Source organism: Macrobrachium nipponense, chromosome 27 (assembly GCF_015104395.2).
Source record: "Macrobrachium nipponense isolate FS-2020 chromosome 27, ASM1510439v2, whole genome shotgun sequence".
NCBI lineage: Eukaryota > Metazoa > Arthropoda > Malacostraca > Decapoda > Palaemonidae > Macrobrachium > Macrobrachium nipponense.
In genome coordinates, this window is record NC_087216.1 from 71,751,782 (window position 1) to 71,764,421 (window position 12,640).

The 12,640-nt window shown below is 36.9% G+C and overlaps 1 protein-coding gene and 1 pseudogene across 1 annotated transcript in view; one reads left to right on the top strand and one right to left on the bottom strand.

Moving 5' to 3' along the window:
* The window catches only part of LOC135201075 (CD209 antigen-like), a 74,942-nt gene that overhangs the window by 58,864 nt on the left and 3,438 nt on the right, over positions 1 to 12,640 (bottom strand).
* LOC135201074 (C-type lectin domain family 4 member E-like) overlaps positions 7,456 to 12,640 on the top strand; it is a 100,146-nt pseudogene continuing 94,961 nt past the window's right edge.

Below are 12,640 nucleotides of genomic sequence, written 5' to 3' on the forward strand. Positions count from 1 at the left end.
GAGAGAGAGAGAGAGAGAGAGAGAGAGAGAGAGAGAGAGAGATTAGCATTAAAAAAGGCAACGAATGTAGACTGGATTTTTCAGATGTTATATATATTTTTATATATTTATATATTATATATATATATATATATATATATATTATATATATGTGTATCTTATATATATATTATATATATCTATATATATTATATACATTATAATAACATTATATTATATTATCTATGTATATCATATATCTATATATATATATATAGTATCTATATATTAAAGCGAATACCATAGGAAAATGATAGGCAGAAATACAAGTGCTTTCGTCTTTACTAAGACATTGTCAAGGAACAAATGAAATACAGTTGGAAAGAAAGCTATCAGGTAAACAAAAAGATGAAGAATACCAGATGGCTAGTTATTTGTCAGAAGGGAGAAAATCAAAATAGAGATAATTCAGGATTATCGGATATCAAACGGTCACAAACTTAAACATAGATTTAACCCTAACAGAAACTACAACGTGTCCATATAGTCCAAAACATGTAAAAACTGAATATATTTAATTTGTTGCTTATATTTATCTACAACTTCTTTCATTATGAAGCAAAACTTAAATTTAGAACATTTCCATTATTTGACTAGATGATACAAGATTCAGTGATATTCCTTTTAACTTTGTCATGTTTATAAAATCCACATTGTTTTTTACATTCATGTTAGAAAATATGTTACTTGCGATCATATATATTAGGAGTGGTTATAAGAAGTCCTCCTCCAGTGCGAACAATAATACTACCAAGATAATCTTCTTGATTTTACCTTTGGAGAACCTTCTGGGGAACATCTGTTTTATTAGAGGCTCTCTCTCTCTCTTCTCTCTCTCTCTCTCTCTCTCTCTGTTTCTCTCCCAGTTCGCATATATTCATACACACACGTACCTCATTCAGGACCACAAAAACTGTCAATGATTGAAACAAGATAAAAAAAAAGGTGTCATCGCATTATCAGAAACCATCTATGAGCGGGTGGGGTGATAAGGGGTTGGGTATGGATATACTACCCGGGTTGGGGAATGTGACTCAAAACGAGAAAGGATTTGTAGAAAAATTCAAAATGAGAGAGAGAGAGAGAGACGAGAGAGAGAGAGAGAGAGAGAGAGAGAGAGAGAGAGAGAGAGGTGTATATTACTGGCAGCTTGCCGCAGCATGTTCATTGTGCTGTAGGTACCATTAATTTCAACATGGTAAATGGTAGACGTACCACCCATAATTGTCAACTTTTTAGATTCGTTTTCAATTTCTTTCCCCTTTTTTAAAGCTTGATTTGGTTTTCAGAAGAAACTGTTAAAGAGGGGATAGGCCCATCCCAGTTTAATAACCCAGACTTAACTTAATGGACTTTTGAACATAATCCGCTGAAGTATGTTTAGTTGTGTTTTGCGGCCATAAGGTTCCAAAATAATCATTTATGTAGGAATTACGCCCCGGGTGGGCTTGGGGATCCTATGAGGTCAATCACCGCTGAAAGTCATCAAAAAGGTGTAACGAACAACAACCTCAGATACGCCATGATGGAAGAAAAAAAAAGGAATAAGGAAAGGGTTGGAGCCTGGGGCCAAAGTTGCGCTGCAAAGAACCTTTAGTAATGCATAGAAAACCATGCACAAGGGTCACTGATAACGCACTATGCTACAGGTCCAAAGTAAATTACAACCAGTATTTTAGGGTATAAATTATCATAGTCCAAAGATTATGCCATTTATTACAAAATTTAATGAATGTATGGGAAGAGTTTCCAAAGGAAAGAATCTTCCGTGTGTGAAATGTGAAAGGAATACCAGTTAGGATTTAGTTTGCTTCTCCTCTGACAACAAGGGATCTTACGAAAATTATTTCAATTTCTCAATAGATGTGCGGTTCCCACATTAAACTGTAAGTTCCTGGTGCCAAGTAACCAGTTAGTTCTTAGCCACGTAAAATTATCTAATCCTTTTTGGGTCAACCCTAGGATTTCTGTTAATCAGCTTATTGGTCTTGTGAAACCAAGATATTCTTACCATAGAAGTTTACTCTTCAAAACTGCCCAGTTTTTGCCATAAATTAGTGTTCTTTAAATATATATAAAAATCCCACAAGTTTTTCAAATCAGTACGGAATAACCTTGCCGTCCCAGTTCTGCTATACCCGTAAATTATTATCTTGTTTCCCTTATGGTGCCATGTCATCAGTGCAATTCATGCTGGGCACTGTAGGCATTACTTGAGGTTCTTTGCAACATCCATTCATCCCCATCCCCCCTTTTATTCCTCTACCTCCATTCATATTCAAATTCTTTTACCAGTTCAGCACTGAATGACCTCGAGGTCCCAGTGCTTGGCCTTTGGGTGGAGGTTTCTATTCTACCAAGACCATTTCTTGTAAGGCCAAGGGGAACCATATAGTAGATGGCACTGGCTACCCAACACTCATTTTACTTTTAAAACTATAACTGATCATTACCAATATTCATTAAAAACTTCAGTAATTGATTATAGTTACCAAGTAGCCTATGTATGTTTATTATTATAAAGGATTAGTTTATCCGGACCTCTGAATGTGTGTATGGTTAGTGTAATGGCTATGCCAAAACAAAAACTAGAGAGATTTGCAGAGCAATATAAGAGCTCATTATATACTATGAGTGTGTGTACAATTAGTGACATGCCATAAATGGTAATGGGTTAAGAAAGAAACATTTGTGTAAACATCACTAAGTATGTAACATGCCCATATATCCATAAGTTGGTTGTAGGCCAAAAATGAGGGCTGCCTCTGGTGGATTTCCTTTTGCTGTGGAAAAGCAAATGACAATCTGTAGAGATGTCGGCTGAAGCTTAGCCAACACCTCCCCCCCTTCCCCACCCTAGGGGTCTTATAAGACAGACCAACCAATTGCAAAGAAATCTCTTAACTGTTGTTCATGGCCAGAATAGTTATTGTTGGCACTGAAGAAGTATCGTTTTCAGTAACTACAACTAGATGCGAGTTGCAGATTATTAAAAATTTCTTGAAGCTGTCATATTAATACAAGGCAGACGACTTCGAAGGATGAACCTCATATACAGAGGTGCAGGTCAACATATGTTTTTACGAACATTGCGCATTGTCAGTCCCCAATATTTGGATCAAGAAATTGAATACATTTGAAAATAGGGAAAGATTTATGCTATCCTTCACATATATTAGATATTTGTTATAAAAACCCACAAAAAGTTTTATAGTGTAAGTAACACGAAGAAAGAAAATTCTAAGAACATTCTTAGTTTACCTTATTTTAACGGATTTGAAACCATTAAATCATTGTTAAAAGCCTTTACGGTCAACCTTGTTTTTTCCTATGATAACACACTAAAAGGAATGTTAATAAAAAATGGCCCGTGGAAATAAGCAACAACATAATATTTAAAATTCCATGTATGGGACTGCCCCTCTTTTTATCTCAGACAGTCGAGCAAGGGCTTAGAAGTAAATTAAGCCAGCATATATTCTGTAAAACTGGGCAAACATCTAATGCAATATTCATTCATTTAAAGTGCAAAACACACCGAATAAATTGGGACTAGTAGTTATAATTGCAAGGTCAAAGATGTCTCATCACGAAATCTTTTCGAATCTGCTATAATACAACTTCCTTCGCATTGTAAATTTTAATATTAGTCGTGGCCTGTTTCAATTTAGACCCTTGTATTTGTAACATGTTTAAGCAATGACCTCAAAGTATATAATTACAGACTTAAATACAAATTAGTTGCCTAGAGATATCTTCGTTGTATAGTTATGTGTGTTTAATATGTATTGTGAATAAGTTTTTGTTTACCAAAGTTCTGAATAGCTGTCACTCTATTATCCTTTAATTGTCTTGTCCTTGTGTCTGACAAAAACCACAGCCATTGAATATTTTCATGTGTCCTGGGTGACTTTCTCTGAAGCAACCAGTTTGCCTTGAAAAAAAGAATCTAGTTGCCAATATGGTTTTGTTAAGCTGTGGGTCGTGGTAACATTTGGCAATGATTCTATGATCGTTGCCATTTTAAGACATTGTTGCAGTTATAACAGTGCTGGACACTACCTCTATTTTTAATGATCGTTTGCATGAACAGGTTGACGGTATATGGCTACAGGATCAACCCTCTGTCCCATGTACAGGGTGTCCATAAAGTCCCCCCCAAGTACCATTACAAGTATGTATTGCTTGGAATGGTACTGGACTTTATGGACGCCCTGTATTTTTGTTCTCTTTAGATCGGCTCTCCAAACTGACCAACCAATTCTTCTCGTCCGCTGATAAATTACATCCTAATATCAAGTTTACATGAGAGAGAGAGAGAGAGAGAGAGAGAGAGAGAGAGAGGAGAGAGAGAGGGATGATTGATTGCCATTTTTGGATGTTATAGTGTTTCGACATGGTGACATTTTGAAAGCTACCGTTAAAATAAAATAAAAATAAAAAAAATTCCAGGTCTACGTTCGAACTTCTATTGTATTGTTTTGATCATCTTCACTCGATTCAATTTCTACCTGTCATTCTTCCAATCCCGAATTTTCTCATATCAGAAATCGCACAAAAATGTGTAAAACCTGTACTAAATTATCCTGACTTCTCTGCTCGTCTTTGAGTCGTTATTAATTAAGCAGTTATAGCGCACAAGTTGAACTGACACACCTCTGTAGTAAGTAGGCCTACAGGTGTAGTAGTACTATCTGGCTCGAGTCGGATTCTTGGTTCTTCTTAATGTATGTGTTGTATAATTTGTTGAGCCTCCAGTTTATAATATTCTGTGTCTAATTAATATATATATATATATATATATATATATATATATATATATATATATATATATATATATATATATATATGCAATCAGGTCAGGCAACAAAAAAGAACAGAAAGGAAAAATGAAAAACCACAAAAACACTGGAACAGAGTAATGTTACCAGAAGGTTATATATACAAAAAAGTATCATGTACAAACATAAAAACGAAATAAAGCAATATTAGAAGAAACAAGTACTACTCTAGAAGACTTTAACACACTCACTAAAAATGCAGCATTCTTTTCCCCATGTACGTCGTCACAACAATCAACATGAGACTAGTTCGGGAGCCATGATGTCTTTGCATTTAAATGAGCTCCTAATGGTGTACTCCTTCTGAGGTTTGAACGCACCCCTGACGTTAAAAGGGGGATTAAAGTTCTCTTAAAAGTTTTATCAATCTATTCTTGACAGGAAAAACTCGAACACAAAACGCCATGCAACTTTGCAAAGCATGTGTGCGATGGTTTGGACACCTTTGAAGATCTGTTAGGATAAACGGGCTTTTAGCAACACCACCATTCAGTGCCATATATACGGGAACATAAAGGAAAAGGCGACAACCTTCCTTGCTTAGACTCGGTTTCCTTTCTCTAGTCGAGTGGACGTCGTGGGCTGCAATTAATGGAAGTCTTAGCAATTTAAAGTTGAAACCTTCCTCAGTAACAACGTACTAGTAGGTCCACGGAGATGCTCTATTTTTCATTTTTAAAATCACGCAGCACCCAAATGGTTGAAGTTTATCCTGAAAACCAATAAAAATCATGACAGCAAACCCAATGCTCTGACCACTCAACATGCCACTTCAACGCAATGTATGTATTGGAAAGTGTTCAAAATGGCATTAAACATAATAGCACTCCATAGGGCCATTTCTAACTCGTCATCCTCTTTCTTATTGTCACAGTCCTGCAGTGTACAGACTGGTGTGCTTACAGTGTAATTAATACATTGTGGATGCATGAACTCACACATTTGCAGGACATCAGTAACAATTTCCTCCCATCTCATCTTCTCCAAATAGCTGCTTTTTTTCTTTTTGGAGACAATTTTTCTATTTCCCCATCCGGATATTTCATATCTCTGATGCATTTCCCGACCTGCTCTTTGCAATGCACGGATGCATACTGCAGGCAAACGCTTCCACACTGCATGGAAAACAGTTCATGTGCAACTCTACACTTTCTCGCCCCAGGAGAGGAGAGAATTCCCGAAATATATCGTTCGAACGAATCGACTTAACTGCTTTGATCTGTAGACAGTAACCTATTTACGTTAAACGAAAACCAGACAAGAAATAATGGATGGAAACTAGAACTGAAGAGATACAACACATCCCATTGTGGGAACTTCTTTACATACAAGATATGTGACACGTGGAATAAACTGCCACCAGAAGTTGTAAACAGCAACATTGTGGAAGAGTTTAAAAGAGAGCTAGACAGAATCATTAAGAAGACACTGTGAATGTACAGTAAAACCTTCTCCTGTTCTTCAGTGCTTCAGTTATATAGTAATGCCTGCTCACTGACTGAAGGTATTTCCCTGGACAAAAGGACGTTAGTGGCTATCAATAGATAGCCAAAAAACAAAGTAATGTATTACAGGACAACACAATACGTATATCACTCCACGGAAGGTCCTCAAGATATCCATTTTCCTTAAAATCCTGAAAATAAGAGCGTATGACTATAAGGGTAGAATACCTCCTCTGTCAAAAAGGAAACTCTTTGTAATATCGTTAGAGATATATTTTAAATACCTCTAGGTTAAACTTCCTGGAATAACTTCGAAAAAATTGGTTAAAAATCAATTTTTTTTTTTTTTTATAAATTCGTAAAATTTGGCCGAGAGAGCCAAATTTTACGATTTTATAACAAGAGTAAATAGAGAATTTAATTCCGAGTTAAATACAAGTAACTTCCAGAAAAATAGGAAGACTGAGTGAAGTTAAGGCTAAATGACTGAACGCATAACGTAGCAGAATGAAGACGGCGGGCATTTTTAAAACGTCCAAATTGTAAGGTCTGGTGGATAAAGTCAGAAGAAAGCGCGCATTTATAAATGCAGGCATAATATTAGGACAAGTGTTACTGACTGCTGAAAAAAATGGCACACAGCAACAGTAATGTATGCTATACTCGTTAAAAACACTGACGCCATCCTCTGGTTGGGAAACCCAAGAAGAAGAACGATCTCTATTATAGGGATTGGTTTTGGTTTGCGCTCTCTCTCTCTCGTCTCTCTCTCTTTCTCTCTCGGACAACGTAGCTACTTCTTAAGCAGGAAATTTTAACCAAAAACCATTTGGTATTATTCACATACGTGAAATATGGCGAAGGTTTTCTGAAACTAAAATAACTGCTACCACTCACACACACAGAGAGAGAGAGTGAGAGAGAGAGAGGAGAGAGGAGAGAGAAGGAGAGAGAGAATGCAGTTAAGACTAGCTCATTATGAAACTTGCACAATAAAGTTCTCACATTTTATGTTTCTTTTTTTATTACTTTTTGCACCACGGCGTGTCACTAGGGATCCTAGGATATTATACCCTTTAAGCAAGGACTTTTATTTATAAGAAGAGGGGGCGGGGGTTGGGGGCGGGCGTAGCGGCTGATGCATGTCAAGCAACGCACGCCCTCCTGATCATCTCTCTGGGAATTCAGACTTCAGTGAGAGGACGAACGCCATTAGAGCAAGTAGTACTACTAAGCTCACATCTCATACTCTACATACAGAGATGCAGTGTTCGAGCACGGCCGTTGCTTCTTGCTTGCGTCTGCTTGCGACCATTTTTCTCCTCCTTGCAATGGCTGGTCGCTGCCACTCGCAGCAATTGGATAATATTCAGCTCAGCAATATTCAAGGCTCCATCAAAGCCTCACTCACGTGGTACAAGTGAGGAGGAGGAAAGAAGCGTTTGAATCGTGTGAATTGGTTGCATTTATTCGTATTTTTGTGCTCAAAAAGAACATTACAGTATTATGCACTGTAAAGTCCATATTGATTCTTTAGAATTATAATGTCCAATGTGGCCACAAAACCACAGCTTAACAAAAAAACATATTTTCAAACCATAGTTTCCGTTTTTATTTTCAGAGCTTTCGGAGAACGTCACCTCAGGAATCGGGAAGCTTTCGGACGTCACAGCAGGAATCGGGAAAATTTTCAACTTATTGGCCATAGGTGATTAATCAACGTTTTGTTATTCAATTCGACAGGCTTTCTTTCTCAGATTTCCACAACTCCTTCCATTCTCGTGTCAGCCATATTGCCTACTCCTGTGCTCTGCATTTAGCCATTCAAATGACCGACTCCATTCTCTCTCTCTCTCTCTCTCTCTCTCTCTCTCTCTCTCTCTCTCTCTCTCTCTGCCTCTTGCTTATCTGTCTGCATATAAACACCTCACAAAATCTATCTTCCATCACTTTAAAGATCAGTTTATCATCTTCCCCCATATATATCAGTATATTTATCCCTATATATATATATATATATATATATATATATATATATATCTATATATATATATCTATAAATATATATATATATATATAGATATATATATATATATATCTATCTATATATATATATATATATCTATAAATATATATATATATATATATATATATATATATATAGATATATATATATATATACGTATATATATGGATAAACTGATCTTTAAGTGATGGAAGATAGATTTTGTGAGGTGTTTATATGCAGACAGATAAGCAAGAGGCAGAGAGAGAGCGAGAATGGAGTCGGTCATTTGAATGGCTGAACGCAGAGCACAGGAGGAGGCAATATGGCTGACACGAGAAAGCCTGTCGAATTGACTGCTCAAGATGTGAAGAGGGAAATTGAGTGAGATAATGAGCTATGATGGTGGCAGCCTAATCGAGTGTTTGGCCAGGGTGTGTAAGGTGTCTGGACTTTGGAAAGATTCCAAGGGAATGGGTCTAGGAAGGAATGGTTCCTTAGTATGAGGGAAGAGGTGATTCTGTAGGAGTTTAAAAGAATTATGTAGGGCTATTTTCACTTAAAAGATGACAAGATAGATCTTAGAAGGTTTAACAGGAGAACAATGCAAGTATTGTGAAGAGACAGTTAAGAGAACCTTACCGAAGCAGTAAAGGAAAAAAGCAGAGAAGCTACAGAGTAGAGTATCGACGGATGAAAGTGATTAAAGTTTTGATGGTGAAAGCTGACCTTGTGCTGGAATTGATAGGCAACTTTAGAACCACCTACAGTGAGCCATGCAATAGACCAAGTGGGTGGCACTTGGTATTGCCCAATGAGGAACTAAACCAGAGATAAACCAGCTTAAAAACTGAACATGACATTCAATGCTGCTAAGAAACATCTTACTTTGACTTCCAGATCATCTTTACTGCGAATATGGTTGGGTGAAGCTGAGATCCTCCTGTTACTTCCTTGGCAAAGACACCAGCAACTGGGAACAGAGCCGTCAGAAATGCTTAGCCTTGGATTCCGACTTGGTCACAATCACTCGCGATGAGGAGTACAACTTCCTCCGTGGTGAGTACAAGTGACTGTGAGTTTAAATACTATTCAGGTAGCCACTACGGTGGTACCATCAACTTTGTTTCATCAGACAGATAAGTCACTGATCTAAGTTCAAATAGACAGAGCCAAACACTTTGATCTTTAGTGCATTTAATATTACTGAACACAATACACTTTATATGGAAGTTGCTGGTACTATATACCTGTAAGCCCTGAGGGGCCCTTAGATACCATGAAGGCTGTCCTTTCCTTTACTGGTACCAGCTGGTACCCCCAAAAAAGAATCTTTCGAATAAGTTACACAGGAGCAAAGATAGATTATATATATCATAAACTTCAAACAAATTACAAATCACCTATTTCCATAGAATTTTTTGACAGCTGAATTATCTTCTGTTTTCAAGGATTGACCGATGAGACGAAAATGGAGAACCATCTTTTCCCTTTCAATCTAATCAGTTCTTCTCTTTTCAGATCTTGCAAAAGGTCACAACATGTATGTAGGACTGAATGACCTGCAGGAAGAAGGGACCTACAGATGGGTTGCAGATGGCACCATACACCAAATCGTTGAATCATGGTAAGAGCTGAAATTGTTGCAACAGGAATTCATGATTCATGAGATAGTACTACCTAGATCAGAAATGAGCGTTAGGCTTCTTCAAGAAAACTGAGAGGAAGAAGCATAATTCGAATTATATCGGGCAATAGGGTCACAGACTCACTGGATCACAATTCGACTACTGAGAAATGATAACCAGAGTTAGACATAGGACCATTTATCACTCTCCACAGTATCACGTAATGTATATCACAGGCAGTACCTCATTACTTGAAATTACGACCACAGGCAGGCCTGATGTTCTGAAGTTTTGCTAGAAGATCAATCCATTCAAAAGTTATTAAGCATTACTGATGAAACAGCTTTAAAAAAGGTATTGGGCTTTCAGATGGGACTCTTAATTCTCCTTTATCTTATGCTCTTCATTCCTTGGACAGGGTATTATAATTCCTACCCTCAGGACTAGGCACAAGTGGTGGAGGACACTGGCAGCATTTTAGTACTAGGACTCTTCTAGTGTTACCATTCGTCAATGACAATGGACGTGGTGGTTCTCAACATTGATTATCTTTCTCCCTCCAGGTGGGATGTAGGCGAGCCCAACAACCAAGGTTCACGAGAACACTGTATCCATTTCTATAACTACTTTGACGATCGCCTCAATGATGGCGATTGTGATGATGAGTTCAGGTAAGGCATTCATTATTTCATTGGATGAAATTTATTCGTACTGAACAAGTACAATAAGTTCCAGAAGTAAAGCGAAAAATCTCAGAATTGATCGTACTTCTTTAGAAACTCGTGGTGTTGCCAGTTAGTATATTTTATTCCAATTATTGTCATCCTCTTTATCAGATAATACGTATCAGTGATTAACTGTATAAGGACAGAAAGTATTTCTCAAGTGAATTATCAATATTAGTTCAATAATTGTTTATTAAAAGAAAAAATAATTCCCCATAGAAACATCTGCGGCTCTCAATGTTTGATATCCAGTGGCATTGGCCTAATATGATTTGCAAATTAACTCTCGACTTTTATAGCGTTATATCGAAAGTTATATCGAAAGTTATTATTTTGATAAAGCACATAGAAATTAAACATCTGATTAAATGAAATATAAATAAGGCACAAGTTAGTGTAAAAAAAAAAAGAAAAAAAAAACGAAATCCAAGTTATATGCGCGTTTAGCATTGGCTACATGGTTAGGCCTATTTCAAAAATCAAGGAACTATATTTTCCAGCTTGTTAGATAATAATTTCATCGAATTCCTCAATTGTGCACATTTTTGCAAGTGGAATTGCGTTCAGGGTCGCATCAAACTAGTATTTTCGGAGGTTTCCACCTCTTTTTTATTTTTTTCAGTGCATAAGTGAGACTATTCTTGTCCATACGATCCGGTGTGTGAATATGCTTGGCGAGACTTATTTCAATTCGAGTATCTCCTGTTATGCTCTCTCTCTCTCTCTCTCTCTCTTCTCTCTCTCATCTCTCTCTCTCTCTCTCTCTCTCTCAGGACCTTTTTATTTGGTCAGGAATAACCAGAGGCCCGTTTTAAGAATCGAGCACTAGGCTATTAGTCATGCTCGGGTGCTTCTTTATGTGTGTTATATATATATATATATATATATATATATATATATATATATATATATATATATATATATATATATACCCAAAAACTTATAAATTTCTGTTATACAATAATGCTTGACTGGATCGAACTGATTACTGGTTGTCCGTGGAAATATGAATTTGGGTGATATCACTCCCTTATGATAAGCCCACTTCCGCAAATTCAGTCTTAAATTTCATGGTTGTGATATGATTCAAAGATTTGAGGTAAAAGGTTGAAGTGAAAAAGGTGGAGTTAGGATTGTGGGTAGAGGTAGAGGCAGAGGGGGGAGGGGTCGTTGGGGTCTGTCGTCTCCCTACTTAACCAGGTGGTGATTTTATGGGTGTTCTGTTTGCTTGCAACCGTCTTTCTTATCTTTTATATAGCGAGTCTGTTTCCCAGGTGCAAGTACAGGTCATGGTGTCGGTCCTGATGGTTCTATCTTTGCCTAAATAAAGACAGTGGCCCAGCATTGTAAGCCTTGCTATGGCCGGAACTAGGCCTAGTCACCTGAAGGTAGCAGAAGCAGTTAGAGCCTTTCTCGAAGATGGTGTTTTATGCTCGGTCCTAGAAGCTAGAATCAGAACTACCAACCACACCCAACTTCCCTGTTGAATCTAGGTGACCACATGGTTGATTATGTTTAATGTCGCAGAGATTTTCCCTTTACATTCTATTGATACTTGCATGGTTTTATGCATCTTCGCTAAAATAATTGATAATACACTATGATATTATATATTTGTTTCCATATTCCTCGAAATATATATTGACAATGTTGGTAATCCTGTGTTGAACGAAAATTTCAAATTGTCTCGTTTCTAGAGTTTGAAGTAATTACTATACTTTAAAATAATTACTATTACCGTAATTTTTTCTTATGATTGTTATAAATATCATAGATTTGATATTTGCGCATCATATGTTAGCTTTATTTTGCTTGATAGAGCTTTCACTGTAGCAAAAAAAAGTTTTTCAGCTACGAGTTGTAGTTGCCAGTTAGTGAATTTCGAACGAAATCCTTCTGGAACTTAATGTACACGAAAGTGGCCATTGACTTGAAATTCAAGCTTCCAAAGAATATG